The sequence below is a fragment of the Stenella coeruleoalba genome (genome assembly GCF_951394435.1).
Source record: "Stenella coeruleoalba genome assembly, chromosome: 10".
In the NCBI taxonomy this organism is placed as follows: Eukaryota; Metazoa; Chordata; class Mammalia; order Artiodactyla; family Delphinidae; genus Stenella; species Stenella coeruleoalba.
The window spans coordinates 89,415,799-89,437,040 of NC_137156.1; positions in this window are offsets into that span (position 1 = coordinate 89,415,799).

The following is a 21,242-nucleotide window of genomic DNA, read 5'->3' on the forward strand; positions in this document are numbered from 1 at the left end:
GACTAGTAACAACTGACGGCCAAAATAAAAATTCCCGACATCACACCCTACGCAGAAGGGGACAGAGGATTGATGAAGCATTCATATTTCTTTCCATGACCTATTTTCAGGTAGATTCTAACAATGTTCCTCTTACCCAGTGCAGAGAACTTAACTACTCCTTAATCAGGGAGGAAGTTTTTAAAGGCCCATGAGTTACTGCTATTTAAATGTTTGAAAGAAAATTTAAAATTGGATTTCTGGTAACCACACATCCATTAGGACTTTATAGTGATTGCATAAACAGCAAATACATGAAGGCTAATGTAAAGCCTTAGTAAAAATATCAAAGCAATTTAAATAGAAAAAGCAGACCTTAAGTTGTAGCTTTCACTTTACTCTAAATAAGGCCACCTTGCCTTTTGATAGCTCAGCCTATGAATGCTAAGATTTGGAAGCCTTATGAAACAGAGGCCAAGTGCTTGCAAAGGTAGGCAATCTCGTTTAGTTGAAAGAACATAAGCACTTACAGTCCCCATACCTTAATTTAAATGGCTGCGCACCCTTTAACATCTGTGGGTTTTTGAACAAGTGATTAGCCCCTATGTGGCTCAGTTTCTTCAGCCTTGAATTGGAGATAATACCTATCTCATACGACTGTGGTGATGATTAAGTAGAATAAGTGTGTGCAGTGCTGATGGAGCATGACAAGTGGTGGTCTCTGAATTAAGAGTAGTCATTTTTATTAATACTTAAAGTTCTGCATGGAGATCTTTAAACTGCATGTTTTCAAGGGATGGTTAATTTAAAACATTTCAATTTGGCATTTATTACAATATAGGCATGTTTCCCATGGGACCACATATAATGCTGACGAAGGTTTACATGTTGCAGATTGTTCTTGTAAAAATATGCGATAGCTAATCTAAATTTATACTATTGATTAGGGATGTGGAGACAAGGTTTATTAAAATTAGGCGATTGATTTGATAATGTCAATTTGTGTTTAGGGACCAGTGGTCAATAAATTAGATCTGCTGTTTCTTTTCTTCCATTGTTAGTTTTATATGCTTTGATCAATAGTTCGGAAGCAGCTTTCCTTTAACACACGGACACTCAACATAAACTGAACTGAATGACATGGATGTTAATAAAACTTTCCTGGCTTTCCAAGCTGTGGTTTTATTTAAAAATGAATGAACATAAATACCACTTCATTGGGCAGATATAATTTAACCATGGAGGATATTATGGTTATTGAAAGATATGCCTTCAAGTGAGAATGATCTGGGCTTAAATCCTAGTTTTGCTATTTACTGGTTGTGTGTCCCTACACAAGTTACATAGCCTCTTATAGCCTGCTCACAGGTATAACAGTCAGTAATAACACCTAACTCAAAACTTGTTTGGAGGGTTAAGTGAAATAAATAATATTTTCATTAAAAAAAATTAACACAGTGAGAGAGTGGCATGGACTAATATATATGCTACCAAATGTAAAATAGATAGCTAGTGGGAAGCAGCCATATAGCACAGGGAGATCAGCTGGGTGCTTTGTGACCACCTAGAGGGGTGGGATAGGGAGGGTGGGAGGGAGAGGCAAGAGGGAGGGGATATGGGGATATATGTATATGTATAGCTGATTCACTTTGTTATACAGCAGAAACTAACACACCATTGTAAAGCAATTATACTCCAGTAAAGATGTTTGAAATTTTTTTTTTTTTTTTTTCGGTACGCGGGCCTCTCACTGCTGTGGCCTCTCCCGTTGCGGAGCACAGGCTCCGGACGCGCAGGTCCAGCGGCCATGGCGCGCAGGCCCAGCCGCTCCGCGGCATGGGGGATCCTCCCGGACCGGGGCACGAACCCGTGTCCACTGCATTGGCAGGCGGACTCTCAACCACTGCGCCACCAGGGAAGCCCCGAAAAAAAATTTTTAAATAAAAAAATTAACACAATATCTGGCATGTAGTAATGCCTCAGGCATTGTTAGTTTTGTTATGGTTATTATTATTTACATGATTCCATGACTTTGAAATACCTAGCAAATGTCTTTAGAAAATTTCTTTAAAAAGTCTTCCATTTCAGAATTTTTATATTCTAGGTTAATAAACGTTTATGTTTGACGAAATTTTTAGAGTACATAAAATTAAAGCAGTCATTTTTAGTTTCTTCTTTTTAGGTTAGAACACCACAAAAAACAACAACAAACAAAATAAAGCCAGAGTAGTGCCATAAATTCAGAAAAATTGTCACATTTTAAAGACATTTTATTGAAGTAAAATATTTGTTGAAAACTGTTTTGAAGACATTGGTAAAGCCATCACACAGAAAGAAAAGATTAAAAAGCTTTGCAAACTGTTGCTTCCCCAATCAATAGTTAGAAAAAAGCTAGAGGTTGGTAAGAGTAGAAAGAAGAGGCATTTAATGTTTCCGACACAACTCAGGTTGGCAGCTTCTGGGTCTCAAAATACTTCTCATTTCCTGGGCAGAGATGAGAATATTATGGGGTAAGAGTGCATTGAAATTATGAAATATTTTCTTGCAAATATAAGGAATTCGCTGAGGGCAAGTAAGGAGAAAGTGAATTCCAATTGTGCAAACCCTCTGGCGACCCAGCTTTAACAAATAGGAGCAAGTGAAAGCAGAGGAAGTCATTTCCTTCGCACAAGGGTAATTGTACTGAAAGGGAACTTGTGTTTTCAGTAGCTCATGCCCAGTGGTTCTGAGGGTAAATAGAATCAATAATACTAGCAACATAGTAAGTGCTAAATGAGCACTTAATGAATTGAAAACAGACTAGAAAGCCAGCTATCAAGAAGTATTTGAAAACCAGAGAGGAGAGGGAAAAATCAGATCACCAATGAAGCACAAGTTGCAATTATATCTTTTTAGTTGACTTGTTACCCAATTTATTTTTTAAATTACAATGCAGTTCATTTCCACAGTGTAAAGTTGGAAAACACAGAAAAGAAAAAGATAAGTTAAAAGATAGTACTATCTGATTTCTCATCTTAAAAATGATTTAGAATATAGTAGTACATAATTTTTCACCTGGCTCAGCATCTTTCTAGCCTTGTGACCTCAAGTGACTCATTAAACCTTCTTAAGCCTCAGTTTACTCATGTGTTCAGTCATAATGCCTTCTTCTTAGGTTTTTTTGTTTTTTTGTTTTTTTTTTTTTTTTTTGCTGTACGTGGGCCTCTCACTGTTGTGGTCTCTCCCGCTGCGGAGCACAGACTCCGGACACGCAGGCTCAGTGGCCATGTCTCACGGGCCCAGCCGCTCCGCGGCAATGTGGGATCTTCCCGGACCGGGGCACGAACCCGTGTCCCCTGCATCGGCAGGCAGACTCTCAACCACTGCGCCACTAGGGAAGCCCTCTTCTTAGTTTTTGATGGGGATTAATAAGATAATACATGGGCTTAACACAACTGGAACATAATAATTGAGTATCAAGACAGGTAGAATAGTAAAATATTATATTTTACAAATGTATGTCTAGCCTTTTTTACATTGTATGGGTGACAACACATTTCATAATTTATATCTATATTTTTATATCCTGCTTTTCTCATTTTTATCATAAGCAGTTTCAACCATCAGCAAAACCTCTTCACAAATAACACATTGAATGGCCACAAAATATCCCATCCTAAGAATTTACCTACTTTTCTTGATTTATCTCCTATTGATGGAAATGTAGGTTGTTTCCTTTCACTCTCTTGTAACCAAAGCTACATGAAGATTTGTCCATCAGCTTTCCGTTAATGATTCTTCTAATACCCTGAACCGTAGCCTCCCACTTCCTCTGCTCTGTTCACCTCCATACATTCCATTTTAGCCACATATCTTAGCCACACACCCTAAAATACTTTACTGGGGTGGGGAGAGGCATGGTTGATTTAATTTTCAGTCCTGCCTCCATCGTTTGACATCACTCAGCCTCAATTTTTCCCTTGTAACCTAAGGGAACAGATGATGTCTGGGTTACTCCCAAGTCTAACATTCTACTCTTTGCTGTTTTGAAATTTTTCTGTAAAAGAACAGGTACAATAAAAAGATCAGTAGCTTTTAAGTCACCAAATCCACTCAGTACTGTCTTAATATATGTGGCTAGATGCCAGTATTTTGACCATATAGCCATAAGAGTGTCACTCATCCCCTTACTCCCATCAGTGTGCCCTGTTGAGTCATTGGAACCCTCCCCGCCCCCCCGCCCACCCCCCCCCCCCCGCATATGTCATTCTGAAACTCCAAGGCTGATACTCATCCAGATGTCCATCCTATTGAATCACAGCCTACAGCATAGACTAATCTGGTCTCTACTTTTGTCTCTATCCTCTCAAGCTGTTTATCTCTAGCCAGCTATGCGCTGGCCGTATTTGTGTGGTTTTTGGTTTGGTTGGTTGTGGGGTTTTTTTGGGTTTTTTTCTTGCATTTTTGTATTTTGTTATGAACTCTTTTCTTGTTTCAGGACCTTTCCACATCTCTTCTTTGTCTGATATATTATTCTCTCCAACACTTTGCAGGACTACCTCTATGTTCTTTCTTTGATAGCCGTGAAAGGATTGCCTTCTTAAAAAACCCTTCCTTGCCCATAGCATATGTCACATTTCTCCCTCCCCATTCTATAACTCAGCCCCTAATTGGATCAGTGACTTCCTAACAGTGATCACAGTTTGAATTCATTCATTCATTCATGTGTTTGTGCTTGTTTTTGTCTCTCCCACTAGAATGCAAGCTCCATGAGGACAGGTCCTATAGCTGTCTTTTTTTTATCGAGGTATAATTGACATATAACATATTAACTTCAGGTGTACAACATGATTCAATATTTGTATGTATCGTGAAATGATCACCACATTAAGTCTAGTTAATGTCAGTCACCATAAACAGTTACAAATTTTTTTCTTGTGATAAGAACTTTTAAGAGTTACTCTCTTAGTAACTTTCAAATATAGAATACTATTAACTATAGTTGCTATACTGTACATCCTCATTGCTTATTTTATAACTGAAAGTTTATCCAATCTTATATTAATATTACCAGCCTCTACTATGCTATGTGCCTGGTATATGTTTTTGTACTCAATAAATATCTTTTTAAGTAAATGGAGAAATATCGGTTGGCTGGATTTATACAGAAATTCTTCAAACAAACCAGTAGACAAGAAAACAAACAAAAAAACCTTATCTCAGCTTCGTTCAAAGCTGAATGAAAGAGGAAGTACCAGGAGTGTTTTAATATTCATGAAATTCTAGTTTTCTTCCTACACGACCCTCACCATCTTTCGAATGCCAGAATACCTACTAAATCAGCCTTCAGCTTGATAGAGGATGAACTATAGAGAATGGATTTCAACAGAGATGAAGTGAGGATGATCGTAGCAATCTTCCGAGTACTGAGGTGATTTATAGGTACAGACTTCTATATTACTTGCCACTGAATTTCTTCTAGCCCCCTTATAATATTGTTGCCTGACAAAGACACCACAGTTCTGGATGCACTGTCAATATTGAGTTTCACTCAGAAATATGGCTTTGAAAAATGTACACATCTTCAACATTAATGATTCAAGTGGCTGTATCAAGAGAATAGCCTTTCTGCATGGAGCCCTGCTTTTCTTGAATAAGGTACATGTATTTTATGTTTATATTTGGGCTCTCTCTTTTTTCTTTTTTTCCCAAAAAAGTTAGGTTTAGCTTAGCTTTTCCAAAGAATTACTTTCTAGAGGTTGTAATGTTGTATTGGTTTTGATTTGTCATTTTGTTATTAATAGTAACTTAAAAGGGACAAAAAATCAATACTGAACGTTGGCCGTTGTCAAACCACCATATATTGTCCACCTAAATACCGTCAGACATCAGAGACTATAATGGACTCTAGTTTCTGGAGTTAACCACTGGGCAAGGAAGCATTTTTTCTGAGGTCAAAAAAATTCATTCATACTGCAAAGCACTTTGCTCCCAGCCACTGTGCGAAAGGCTGTGTATGTTTATCAAGGATTTTTGGACGGCTCCTGCTATCTGTTTATGTGCCAGAATCTTTGAAGAGAGCATTGTGCTTGTGCAGTGAATTCCAGTTCATGACAGAGAAGAACACTCCTTCTCAAAACAACCCCTTTAGAACGAAGCCTTCTGTGCAGTATTCCTGCCCTGGGTATTTGGTTGTACTTTGCTATGTATTGTGTGTGTGTGTGGGTGTGTTCTTCATGTACTTATGCCACTTAGCCCCAGTGGGTAACCTGTTTCATTGCTCATGGGCAAAATGTGTCAAAGGCTGTTGTGCTTTTAAAACTTCCATATCTTTTTAAAACAGGTTTTCTTCCAGTTCCCCTTCTCTGTTCTTTTCATCCAGATAGCCTCAAGTTGGGTGCCCATTAAAACCAAGAGGATATTACGAGATTCAGAGAGGCAGCCATTTTCACCACCTTTGTAAAACACATGTTATTTTGAAAGAGAAGCTCAGAGAGCATTTTCCACAGGACCATCCGGAAGGGGGCGGTCTGGCTTCTTCTGCCTCAGGTTTTACCAGTTGTTACCAATAAGGAATCGTTTTGTGATGTCTCCAGAATTTGAAACCCTCTGCCACTTTGAATCCGGCTTTTAAATGTCCTTTTGCAAAGCCTGCCAAGAAGGAACTTGTGTTTAGAGAGCTAGGGTTTCATTTGCAATTGAAAGGGACAGCCCTATCATTGAATGTTGTCTTTAAAGGGATGGGAAAGAGCAAAAGGAAAGGGAAAGGAAAGGGCAAAAGTTGGAAAGGAAGGAGACTCAAGAAAGAGTCCCCTTTAGCTTTGCATAGATTTTGTGAGTAGCATTATTCTTGGATTGCTATTGTTTCTTAAACACTGTGCTTAGTGCCTGCCACGGACAGCTTGGCTTGTGACTGGGTGGCTGGAAGTCAAAGTTGTAAACGAGGTCACTTAAACCCAGTATTTAGCCAGTGGCTGTTTTACATTTGTAAGCAAGAATATCGCTAGCCTCCCCACCGAGCAAGTATGAGGACTGACCGACCTTTCATGGATCACAGGAAGGAAGTCCGGCTTCTCAAAAGAGAAGTCAGACTAGTTTTGACATAAAAGACTTTGCCAACAGAGCTCTGGGCAGAGACGGGACTACTCAACGTGGGAGAAAGCAGAGTGCATGCCAATGGTAGGAATATGAGGAATTTGCAGGTAGGAAAAGGGATTATGGGGGGCTATGTATATGAGGTGGGTAGAGGAATATAAGAAGCCAGATTAAGGAAATCAAATGGATCGCACTTTATCAGGAGAAGTGACATGTTGTCCTTTTCCAAATGAGTAGCTGGGAAGAGCAGAACCTTACCAACAATTTCTAAGGTTTTATATTTCTAAGGCTTTAACTATCATAAAAGGACATTACAGGAAGGAGGAAAATAAGACGTATAGAGAAGGTACTCACAAGGAGGCACATTTTTTGAAAAGCAAGTTAATTGTCACTAACCAGAGAAGCAGACACAGGTTTGGCCTGCCCCTAATTACCCAGCCCTTAGAACCTAGTTGTTAACCAAGGTGGTTCGTTCAGGTAACGTGCAAATGAAGAGCACTGGAATAAGGAGGAGGTGGAGACTTGAGGAGGGTGACTGCCTGTCATCAACCAGCTGCAAGGCTTGGCCCCAGATGCTTCGCCCGCTGGGCCTCAGGATCTTTGCCTCCTGAGAAATGCGCTTTAGTGGAAGGAAAGCTTTGTGCTTCTTCCCAACTGTAAGCCAGACCAACTGGATTAACATCCTGACTCAACAGCTGTGTGATTGCGGGTGGCTATTTCCACTCTCTGAGTCCAATTTTCTCTTCTTTGGAGGAAGATAATAAGGCCTGCTTTACAGGAATGGGTGGCACTGATTTAAAAAGAATGTATAGTGTCTGGCATAGAGTAGGTGCTAAGTAAATGATAGCTACTACCTGTCCAGTGAGGGGCTGAATGACTTTTGTTCTTCTTTCCAGCCCCTAGAAATTTCTCATCCCATGGATCACTGTTAATGATTTAAAATTTTTGAAAATGTGCACGTTCACTACAATTACACAGCACATACGTATTGCTTAATATCTTTACTAAGACTGTTTTTCTTTTGCTGTTTTCACCAGTTTATTTCAAAGAGAAAGAAAGGACAGAATCACTGAGCCACATTAAAACAACTCCACGAAAGAAATTATTTCCATAATGGGGACTTTTCAAAATATTTTCACTGTGTGTTTACACCTTTGCAAATGATCCAAGATAAAGTGCCTTCTATCTCTCTTGGGATGTGATTTTATAATCCAGTTACTTTACCGCCAGGAAGCATTTTCTTCATTTCTAGTCAAAATTTACCTTAATTTCCACTCGTGCCATGCTAAATAATCCACTCTTCTCTTTGATCTGCCAGATGTACATATACCAAACATTTTTTCATTTTTTTCTCTCTCTCCTTCTCTTGGTTTCTGTGTATGTGATGAGATTAATGGCCTTTAATCAATAGCTTCCTTAGCAAAAATATATAGGTGCTTTTGCTTTTAGCATTTGCTATGCTCCTTTGCCGCTGAGAATGTATGAGTTAACTAGATGCAGCCAACACAATTCTCACTAAGCTGAAATCCTTGGATTTTAAGCTTTAAGGAACAGGAAATATATAATGATAAAAATCGAAGATATAAGGAAATAATTTAGAAGGAAAAGGTTCACCCAGGTATTGGTAAAGCCACAGTACATTATATAGTCCCTGGTGGCTTAAGTGTCACCAGGATCACCTATTTCCACATTTATAAAAGATACTCTAAGGCCCTGCAATATCTGGGCAAATAAATAAATATATATATATATATAATACATAAATTGAGAGTAAACCATATTAACTCCGCTGTGCCTCCCAGTATGAGGAAGCTAATACAATTTGGAACTAATTATTAGAACCAGAGTGAAAATTAATTATTTAGTTGGTTTGATTTTCTGGTTGATTTCCAGTTACCCAAAATTATTTTTTCCCTGAATACTTAATTTTTACCATTTTGGTTTTTCTAGACGTATCAATTAAGAATCTTCAGATTACAATGATAATTCAAAGAGGAATTAAAAATAAGAAAAGTTATGTTTTCGTATAGTTGGAAGTTGAAGGTAAGACAGACTTTAGGTTTGTAGGCGTGAATGACTCAACATTGCCATCAAAGACTTTTTTTTCCCCCATCTTCCTGTGTTGGTTAGATCTCCTGACTCATTAAAAGATGATTGAAGCGGTTTCAGGGAGCCCCCATCCCCAGAAAGGCAATGCCAAGAAGACAAAGGGAGATTATCTTTCTTAGCAGCAAGAGGATTTTCACAGAAACGTTCTGAAGCCTCATTGGCCTAAGTTGAGTCCTACACCTGTTTCTGAACCAGTAACTGGGGAGGGACAGAGAATTACCTTGAAATTAACCAGGCTCCAAACTGAGTATGTGGCTAACTGAACAATGCTGTAGTTATGTCAAGAGAAAAAAAATTAAGGAATGTGTACTGGGTGAACATCCAACAGTGTCTGATATTATAGGATTCGTTGAATTTCAACTTGATACCTCACCCAAAACATAAAAATAAATAATGTTTTGCATATTCCAAACCAATACCCATGTAGTGTAGAGGCCCTACAGTTTCAGGGGTGTATTCCTGCAGTAATTCAGAACACCTGGAATGTAGGCTTGGCCACAATTTTTATAAGAAGGAATTCCTTTAGGAAGTGATGTGGGAAGGACAGGGAACAGACACAGAAACCTACAGAATGCCCTAGGTTCCATGCTCCAGAATTAGGCTTACAAAAGTTATGATTTTCCTTCATTCCCTGAAGTAAGATATTTCGGTATGGTTTGGGAGAGGAGTGTAGATACAGGAAATCACAGTGTATACCTAGGGGAGGAGTACGGGTGGGTATGTTTTACTTTATTGGAGGGAAGCCTCTCTATTTTTCTTCTAATTGAAAAATCAGGGGTTATTCACTGCTGCATTACCACTGCCTTTTCCTAGGTCCAGTATATGTATATATTGATTGATATTGGCCATTTGCTGTATGTTTTCTAAACTTACTGAACCCATGGTTCTACATCATTACCCACTGTTTACTGTTGAACTGCCAACTTTTATTTCACATGTTCAGCCAGTAAGATAGTAAGTACATGAAAGCCGTTGATGTCGTTGTGAAAAGATCAGAAATGATTCTTGGCAATGAAAAACTAGATCTACTACTATATAAAAACTCTAGGTATCTGAAATATTATATTGTGCTATTTTTGTGTGCTTCCATGAAAAAGGGAAAGAAACATTTATTAAAACAGTTAATATGGGCTAAGCCCTGTGTTAAGCATTTTAAAAATAGCATCGTATATAATTCTTTTCATTGACTCTCAGAGTTACTATCAGACACTGCTTGTGGCCCATGAAATAGTTATTCTTCCCTTTTTCTTTTCTAATAAAATCTGTGTGCCCAGCTAAAAGAACTTACTTTCCAGATTCCTTTGCCTCTATGGCCAGGGTGGTAGAATTCTTACCCGTGAGATAACATGAGAAATCTGCTGGGGCCATGGGGGTGGTCAGGAAAACTGTTGCTTTCCTGGTACAAAGCCCACCTCTTATAGATCTCTTTATGTCAATGTGCTCTCCCCCATTTATGATATACTTGTCTAAATATTTCCTCTACATATATTTAGAACCGAATCAGCAGTCATAATTTTTCTTTCAACCATCAAATGTACTTTAGAAAACCCAAGAGGAGAACAAAACTCTAATGTATTTATCCATATTTTTACTGACCATGTTTTTCCTTCCTTCCTGATGTACAAGTTTCATTCTTTCTTTATTTCCTTTCTTTTTAGAGAACTCCCTTTAGCCATTCTTTTTTTTTTTAAACATCTTTATTGGAGTATAATTGCTTTACAATGGTGTGTTAGTTTCTGCTTTATAACAAAGTAAATCAGCTATACATATACATATATCCCCATATCTCTTCCCTCTTGTGTCTCCCTCCCTCCCACCCTCCCTATCCCACCCCTCTAGGTGGTCACAAAGCACCGAGCTGATCTCCCTGTGCTATGCAGCTGCTTCCCACTAGCTATCTATTTTATGTTTGGTAGTGTATATATATCCATGCCACTCTCTCACTTTGTCACAGCTTACCCTTCCTCCTCCCCATGTCCTCAAGTCCGTTCTCTAGTAGGTCTGTGTCTTTATTCCCGTCTTGCCCCTAGGTTCTTCATGACCATTTTTTTTTTTTTTTAGATTCCATATATATGTGTTAGCATACGGTATTTGATTTTCTCTTTCTGACTTACTTCACTCTGGATGACAGTCTCTAGATCCATCCACATCTCAACAAATGACCCAATTTCGTTCCTTTTTATGGCTGAGTAATATTCCATTGTATGTATGTACCACAACTTCTTTATCCATTTGTCTGTCGATGGGCATTTAGGTTGCTTCCATGACCTGGCTATTGTAAATAGTGCTGCAATGAACATTGGGGTGCATGTGTCGTTTTGAATTATGGTTTTCTCTGGGTATATGCCCAGTAGTGGGATTGCTGGATCATATGGTAATTCTATTTTTAGTTTTTTAAGGAACCTCCATACTGTTCTCCATAGTGGCTGTATCAGTTTACATTCCCACCAACAGTGCAAGAGGGTTCCCTTTTCTCCACACCCTCTCCAGCATTTGTTGTTTGTAGATTTTCTGATGATGCCCATTCTAACTGGTGTGAGGTGATACCTCATTGTAGTTTTGATTTGCATTTCTCTAATAATTAGTGATGTTGAGCATTCTTTCATGTGTTTGTTGGCGATCTGTATATCTTCTTTGGAGAAATGTCTATTTAGGTCTTCTGCCCATTTTTGGATTGGGTTGTTTTTTTGATATTGAGCTGCATGAGCTCCTTGCAAATTTTGGAGATTAATCCTTTGTCAATTCCTTCATTTGCAACTATTTTCTCCCATTCTGAGGGTTGTCTTTTGGTCTTGTTTATGGTTTCCTTTGCTGTGCAAAAGCTTTGAAGTTTCATTATGTCCCATTTGTTTATTTTTGTTTTTATTTCCATTACTCTACGAGGTGGATCAAAAAAGATCTTGCTGTGATTTATGTCAAAGAGTGTTCTTCCTATATTTTCCCCCAGGAGTTTTATAGTGTTCAGCCTTATATTTAGGTTTTTAATACATTTTGAGTTTATTTTTGTGTATGATGTTAGGGAGTGTTCTAATTTCGTTCTTTTACATGTAGCTGTCCACTTTTCCCAGCACCACTTATTGAAGAGGCTGTCTTGTCTCCATTGTATATTCTTGCCTCCTTTATCAAAGTTAAGGTGACCATAGGTGCGTGGGTTTATCTCTGGGCTTTCTATCTATGTTTCTGTTTTTGTGCCAGTACCATATTGTCTTGACTACTGTAGCTTTGTAGTATGGTCTGATGTCAGGGAGCCTGATTCCTCCAGCTCCATTTTTCTTTCTCAAGGTTGCTTTGGCTATTCAGGGTCTTTTGTGTTTCCATACAAATTGTGAAATTTTTTGTTCTAGTTCTGTGAAAAATGCCAGTGGTAGTTTGACAGGGATTGCATTGAATCTGTAGATTGCTTTGGGTAGTAGAGTCATTTTCACAATGTTGATTCTTCCAATCCAAGAACATGGTATATCTCTCCAACTGTTGGTATCATCTTTAATTTCTTTCATCAGTGTCTTATAGTTTCCTGCATACAGGTCTTTTGTCTCCCTAGGTAGGTTTATTCCTAGGTGTTTTATTCCTTTTGTTGCAGTGGTAAATGGGAGTGCTTCCTTAATTTCTCTTTCAGATTTTTCATCATTAGTGTATAGGAATGCAAGAGATTTCTGTGCATTAATTTGATATCCTACTACTTTACCAAATTCATTGATTAGTGCTAGTAGTTTACTGGTAGCATCTTTAGGGTTCTCTATGTATAGTATCATGTCATCTGCAAACAATGACAGTCTTACTTCTTCTTTTCCAATTTGGATTCCTTTTATTTCTTTTTCTTCTCTGACTGCTGTGGCTAAAACTTCCAAAAGTAAGTTGAATAATAGTGGTGAATGTGGGCAACCTTGTCTTCTTCCTGATCTTAGTGGAAATGCTTTCAGTTTTTCACCATTGAGAATGATGTTGGCTGTGGGTTTGTCATATATGGCCTTTATTAAGTTGAGGTAAGTTCCCTCTATGCCTACTTTCTGGAGGGTTTTTCTCATCAATTGTTGTTGAATTTTGTCAAAAGCTTTTTCTGCATCTATTGAGATGATCAAATGATTTTTCTCCTTCAATTTGTTAATATGGTGTATCACATCGATTGATTTGCGTATATTGAAGAATCCTTGCATTCCTGGAATAAAACCCACTTGATCATGGTGTATGATCCTTTTAATATGCTGTTCGATTTTGTTTGCTAGTATTTTGTTGAGGATTTTTACATGCATGTTCATCAGTGATATTGGCCTGTAGTTTTCTTTCTTTGTGACATCTTTGTCTGGTTTTGGTATCAGGGTGATGGAGGCCTCGTAGAATGAGTTTGGGAGTGTTCCTCCCTCTGCTGTATTTTGGAAGAGTTTGAGAAGGATAGGTGTTAGCTCTTCTCTAAATGTTTGATAAAATTCACCTGTGAAGCCATCTGGTCCTGGGCTTTTGTTTGTTGGAAGATTTTTAATCACAGTTTCAATTTCAGTGCTTGTGATTGATCTGTTCATATTTTCTATTTCTTCCTGGTTCTGTCTTGGAAGGTTGTGCTTTTCTAAGAATTTGCCCATTTCTTCCAGGTTGTCCATTTTATTTGCATATAGTTGCTTGTAGTAATCACTCATACTCCTCTGTATTTTTGCAATGTCAGCTGTTACTTCTCCTTTTTCATTTTTAATTCTATTGATTTGAGTTTTCTCCCTTTTTTTCTTGATGAGTCTGGCTAATGGTTTATCAATTTCGTTTATCTTCTCAAAGAACCAGCTTTTAGTTTTATTGATCTTTGCTATCGTTTCCTTCATCTCTTTTTCATTTATTTCGGATCTGATCTTTATGATTTCTTTCCTTCTGCTAACTTTGGGGTTTTCTTGTTCTTCTCTCTCTAATTGCTTTAGGTATGAGGTTAGGCTGTTTATTTGTGATGTTTCTTGTTTCTTAAGGTAGGATTATATTGCTATAAACTTCCCGCTTAGAACTGCTTTTGCTGCATCCCATAGGTTTTGGGTCGTCGTGTTTTCATTGTCATTTGTGTCCAGGTATTTTTTGATTTCTTCATTGATCTGTTGGTTATTTAGTAGTGTATTGTTTAGCCTCCATGTGTTTGTATTTTTTTTACAATTTTTTCCTGTAACTGATATCTACTCTCATAGCATTGTGGTCAGAAGATATACTTGATATGATTTCAATTTTCTTAAATTTACCCAGGCTTGATTTGTGACCCAAGATATGATCTATCCTGGAGAATGTTCCATGAGCACTTGAGAAGAAAGTGTATTCTGTTGTTTTTGGATGGCATGTCCTATAAATATGAATTAAGTCCATCTTGTTTAATGTATCATTTAAAGCTTGTGTTTCCTTATTTATTTCCATTTTGTATGACCTGTCCATTGGTGAAAGTGGGGTGTTAAAGTTCCCTACTATGATTGTGTTACTGTCGATTTCCCCTTTTATGGCTGTTAGTACTTGCCTTATGTATTGAAGTGCTCCTATGTTGAGTGCATAAATATTTACAATCGCTATAACTCATTCTTGGATTGATCCCTTGATCATTATGTAGTGTCCTTCTCTGTCTCTCATAATAGTCTTTATTTTAAAGTGTATTTTGTCTGATAGGAGAATTGCTACTCCAGCTTTCTTTTGATTTCCGTTTTCATGGAATATCTTTTTCCATCCCCTCACTTTCAGTCTGTATGTGTCCCTAGGTCTGAAGTGGGTCTCTTGTAGACAGCATATATACGGGTCTTTTTTTGTATCCGTTCAACCAGTTTATGTCTTTTGGTTGGAGCATTTAATCCATTTACATTTAAGGTAATTATCGATATGTAAGTTCCTGTTACCATTTTCTTAATTGGTTTGGGTTTGCTATTGTAGGTCTTTTCCTTCTCTTGTGTTTCCTGCCTAGAGAATTTCCTTTAGCATTTGTTGTAAAGTTGCTTTGGTGGTGCCGAATTCTCTTACCTTTTGCTTGTCTCTAAAGTTTCTAATTTCTCCATCAAATCTGAATGAGATCCTTGCTGGGTAGAGTAATCTTGGTTGTAGGTTTTTCCCTTTCCTCACTTTAAATATGCCCTTCCACTCCCTCTGACTTGCAGAGTTTCTGCTGAAAAATCAGCTGTTAACCTTATGAGGATTCCCTTGTATGTTATTTGTTGTCTTTCCCTTGCTGCTTTTAATATTTTTTCTTTGTATTTAATTTTTGAGAGTTCAATTAATATGTGTCTTGGTGTGTTTCTCCTTGAATTTATCCTCTATGGGACTCTCTGTGCTTCCTGGACTTGTTTAACTATTTCCTTTCCCATATTAGGGAAATTTTCAACTATAATCTCTTCAAATATTTTCTCAGTCCCTTTCTTTTTCTCTTCTTCTTCTGGGACCCCTATAATTTGAATGTTGGTGTGTTTAATGTTGTCCCAGAGGTCTCTGAGACTGTCCTCAATTGTTTTCATTCTTTTTTCTTTATTCTGCTCTGCAGTAGTTATTTCCACTATTTTATCTTCCAGGTCACTTACCCGTTCTTCTGCGTCAGTTATTCTGCTATTGATTCCTTCTAGAGAATTTTTAATTTCATTTATTGTGTTGTTCATCATTGTTTGTTTGCTCTTTAGTTCTTCTAGGTCCTTGTTAAACATTTGTTGTGTTTTCTCCATTCTATTTCCAAGATTTTGCATCATCTTTACTACCATTATTCTGAATTCTTTTTCAGGTACACTGCCTATTTACTCTTCATTTGTTAGGTGTGGTGGGTTTTTACCTTGCTCCTTCATCTGCTTTGTGTTTCTCTGTCTTCTCATTTTGCTTAACTTACTGTGTTTGGGGGTCTCCTTTTCACAGGCTGGAGGTTCATAGTTCCCATTGTTTTTGGTGTGTGCCCCCAGTGGCTAAGTTTGGTTCAGTGGGTTGTGTAGGCTTCCTGGTGGAGGGGACTAATGCCTGTGTTCTGGTGGATGAGGCTGGCTCATGTCTTTCTGGTGGGCAGGTCCACGTCTGGTGGTGTGTTTTGGGGTGTCTGTGACCTTATTATGATTTTAGGTAGCTTCTATGCTAATGGGGTTGTGTTCCTGTCTTGCTTGTTGCTTGTCATAGGGTGTCCAGCACTGTAGCTTGCTGGTCGTTGAGTGGAGCTGGGTCTTGGCGTTGAGATGGAGATCTCTGGGAGATTTTCGCCAGTTGGTATTATGTGAAGCTGGGAGGCCTCTGGTGGACCAATCTCCTGAACTTGGCTCTCCCACCTCAGAGGCACAGGCCTGACGCACGGCCAGAGCACAAAAAGCCTGTCATCCACACAGATCAGAATAAAAGGGAGAAAAAAAGAAAGAAAAAATAAATAAATAGAAATAAAATAAAGTTATTAAAATAAAAAATAATTATTAAAAAATTTTTAAAGTAATTTAAAAAAAAAGAAAGAAGAGAGCAACCAAAGCAAAAAACAATTCCACCAATGATAACAATCGCTAAAAACTATACTAACAAAAAAAAAGATGGACAAGTTGAATGCTAAGACAAATGGTAAAAGCAAAGCTATACAGACAAAATCACACACAGAAGCAGACACATACACATTCACAAAAAGAGAAAACGTGAAAAAAAAAAATCATTGCTACCAAAGTCCACGTCCTCAATTTGGGATGATTCATTGTCTATTCAGGTATTCCACAGATGCAGGGTACATCAAGTTGATTGTGGAGATTTAATCCACTGCTCCTGAGGCTGCTGGGAGCGATTTCCCTTTCTCTTCTTTGTTCGCACAGCTCCTGGGGTTCAGCTTTGGATTTGGCTCCGCCTCTGTGTGTAGTTCACCTGAGGGCGTCTGTTCCCCACCCAGACAGGATGGGGTTAAAGGAGCAGCTGATTCGGGGGCTCTGGCTCACTCAGGCTGGTGGGAGGGAGGGGTATGGAGTGCGGAGCGAGCCTGCGGCGGCAGAGGCCAGCGTGACGTTGCACCAGCCTGAGGTGTGCCGTGCGTTCTTCCAGGGAAGTTGTCCCTGGATCACGGGACCCTGGCTGTGGCGGGCTGCACAGGCTCTGGGAGGGGAGGTGTGGATAGTGACCTGTACTCGCCCACAGGCTTCTTGGTGGCTGCAGTAGCCTTAGCGTCTCATGCCAGTCTCTGTTGTCCGCGCTGATAGCCACGGCTCACGCCCGTCTCTGGAGCTCCTTTAAGCGGCACTCTGAATCCTCTCTCCTCACGCACCCCGAAACAAAGAGGTAAGAAAAAGTCTCTTGCCTCTTAGGCAGCTCCAGACTTTTTCCCGGACTCCCTCCCGGCTTGCTGTGGCGCACTAACCCCTTCAGGCTGTGTTCACGCAGCCATCCCCAGTCCTCTCCCTGGGATCCGACCTCCAAAGCCTGAGCCTCAGCTCCCAGCCCCCGCCCGCCCCGGCAGGGGAGCAGACAAGCCTCTCGGGCTGGTGAATGCTGGTCGGCAGGGATCCTCTGTGCGGCAATCTCTCCGCTTTGCCCTCCGCACCCCTGTTGCTGCTCTCTCCTCCGCCCCCCGCAGTTTCCGACCGCGAAGGGGCTTCCTAGTGTTTGGAAACCTTTCCTCCTTCACAGTTCCCTCCCACTGGTGCAGGTCTCATCCATATTCTTTTGTCTCTGTTTTTTTTTTTTTTTCTTTTGCCATACCCAGGTACGTGGGGAGTTTCTTGCCTTTTGGGAGGTCTGAGGTCTTCTGCCAGTGTCCACTAGGTGTTCTGTAGGAGTTGTTCCACATGTAGATGTATTTCTGATGTATTTGTGGAGCAGAAGGTGATCTCCACGTCTTACTCTTCCACCATCTTGAAGCTCCCCTCTCCCCTTAGCCATTCTCTTAGGGTAGGTCTGATGGTGGCAAATTTTCTTAGTTTTCCTTCATCTAAATATGTCCTGATTTCTCCTTCCTTCCTAAAGGATATTTTAACCGGTTAAAGGAATTTGGGTTGACATTGCTTTTCTTTAAGAACCAGAAAAATATTTTGTCATTTTTTCTGGCATCCATAACATCTGATAAGAAACTGTCATTCCAGTTGTTTTGTTCTGTAAGTAATTGTGCCATTTTCCCCCTGGCCACATTCAAATTTTTTTTCTTTGTCTTCAGTTTTCAGAAGTTTATATTATATCTTGGCATGGATTTCTATTGGCTCATCCTATTCAGCATCCAATTAGCTTTTTGAATCTGTAGGATTATGTCTTTTGCCAGATTTGGAAAGTCTTCAGCCATTATTTCTGTGAGTGCTTTTTTCAATTTTACTTTCCTTTTCATCTCTTTCTGGTACTTGGATGGAATAAATGTTCAATGTTTAGTTATAGTCCAACAGGTCTAGGAGGCTGTTCATTTTTATTGTCTTTTTTTCCCTGTTGTTCAAACTGGTTAATTTCTGTTTTTCCATCATTCAGTTCACTGATTTTATCCTCTATCCCCTCCTTTCTGCAACTGAGCCAATCCACTGAGCATTTTATTTCAGTTATTGTTTTCTTCAATTCTAAAATTTCGATTGGGTTCTTCTTTATAACTTTCATTTCTTTGCTTAGGCTTTCTAATTTTCATTTGTTTCATGCATGTTTTTGATAGCTCACCGAAGCATTTTTATCATGGCAGCTTTAAAAATCTTTGATAATTCTAACAGTTCATCTTGGTATTGGCATCTGTTGGTTTTCTATGTTTTTTTTCATTTTGTTTGAGATCTTCCTGGTTCTTGGCATGATGAATGATTTTTTCTTTTTAATAGAAACCTGCACATTTTCATAGTATAAGTCTCTGGATCTTATTTAAACCTTGTGTTTTAGTGGACTTGCTGTGACATCCCTCTGACATGTCTGGGAAGAAAAGGATGTTATCTCCTTACTGCCGAGTAGAAGTCCAAGTGCCCCACTCTGGTTCTGTTGATACCGTAGAAGTAGAGCTCCTCATTACTGCTGGGTTGGGGAGAAAGATCTGGTTTCCCATGTAGTCTGCACTGACACTGTGGAGGCTGGAGCCCTATTATTTGACTGTGGGGATGAAAGTCCCAGCTCTGGAGTTGGCCTTTTTGACACTACCCAACAGGAGGGTTGCCGTTCCTCATTACAGCCTTGTGAGGCCTTTGCTGTTAGGGATGGGGGCCACAGTTCTTTTTGTGATGTTTGGCTGGAGTACAGAGGTGATTGTATGAAGTTTTTTATGTTGGTAGGCTTCTTCTTTTCTCAAACTTTGGCTAGCACAAATAAGCTTTGATTGGGCCTTTTTTTTTTTTTTTTTTTTTTTTTTTTTTGGTCTACATTCATTGGCATTCCCAGTTTGCCAGCTTCTTCAGCTCCAGGTGGGGTGTGTGAGAAAACCCAAGAAACTCACTGCCATGTCACTCCTTGGGTCTTTTTTTAAAATTTTTTTTAATTGGACTTCTTGGGTCTTGAAATCCCTAGTCAATCTGCATTCTTCTCTCCACCTTTCTTACGTTTGCTTTATGTATATTGTCCATGGTTTTTAGTTATGTTTAGTGGAAGGGATAGGGAAAAGTATTTCTACTCGATATTCCTGGAAGCAAAAGTCACTCAAGAATATACCTTTTAACTTATCAACCCAGGTGATTCTGAGGCAAGGATCTATGGGTTACACTTTGAGGAACGTTTTATAGAAAATGAAACTGAGCCCCAGAGAAACTAACTCAAAATACAGATGTCAAATACTCAGGTTGTATAACGCAAAGTTTAAACTAGGACCCAGGTCTCCTGGCTTCCCTTTCAATGCCACTTCTTCCTCATGACACTAAATAAAGCTGCTGAGAATACCAAAAAGAATTAATGTACCAATTTCACTGGTATTTATAGAGATCAAATAGTTTGCCTACAGGTTTATTCACGGGCTTAAAAAAGCAGAGGCACAATCTTTCTAATACATTTGCTTCCCACAAGTTGCAACGTAATTTCTACTGAGGAGGATTCCAGGCAGTTGCTTCAAGATGGGGCATTGTCTGCACATAAAATAATTGCTCTTAGAAATAAAAGTCTACGCAGTCTATTGAGGATGCTACACACTGCCTGCATAGTCTGACTCATACACAGGGAAGCTTTTCCAGTTATGTTAATACTCATTTGGCAGCTGCCTCTATAATTGCCTACGTCACTTGGTAGACATGCAGGAAATGTTAATTCTCTGCAAATATAGTTATTCATAAGTTGGTGTCAATTGTATCACCCTCAATAGAGACATCTCTTCAGATGCCACTGGAATTGGGGGCAGGAGGTCTGTATTCAGTCATCTCTGGGGAGCCCTTGAAATCTGCAGGGACAGGAAATGGTATGAGAGCAAAGGCAGCATACAAATGCATCTGATGAAATATGGGCATCCTTCAGTGGCTGCCTTTCATTTGACTGGCCCCATGCACAGGTTGTACCAGATGGCACTCTCATGGTTTCCGTCAACGTGGAAATGTGATGAAGAAGGGGAGGAGAATAATGGATGAAAAAAAAAACCAATCTGCACAGATGAAAATAATGATGATTATGTAGCTAATGACCCAGGGAATTAGAAAAAGCCAAACTCATTGGATCTCAGGCCGCATGCAGGCAGATGTCACAACTTAATGACAAAAGATGAATTGCTTTATCTCCTGCATAGTAACACATGACGGAGGAGTTGTGATTCCTTTTTTCCAAATCCCTTTCTTGAATAAAGTTATAAGGAGAATTATACTCTGAGTATCTTCCCATTTTGAAAAGGAATTGAGCTAGCAGCAGTCTTGGATTATTAAAAATGTCAAAATAACTTCAGTAAATATTAGATTGATATTCATTTTGAGCTGTAGGAGTAGCAGGAAGCAACCCACAGGATGTTGGAGATAGCCCTTCTGCCACTGAAATATAGATTATGCCTTCCCAGGAGGGGAAGGGTTAAATCTTACACTTCTTTTGTGGTCATTTAAAAGCACTTATTGAGATTCTGCCATGTATGTGGCCCTACTTAACAACCTGTGTTGGAAAGATGAAAGAGACACTGCCCACCCTGGAGGAGCTCACGTTGGTGTACACTTTGTAAATATTGATTTGGGGTGGATAACCAATTCTATTCCCTACACAGACCCTGTTGAGGTTCCTGAAATTCCCATTGCCTCCTATCA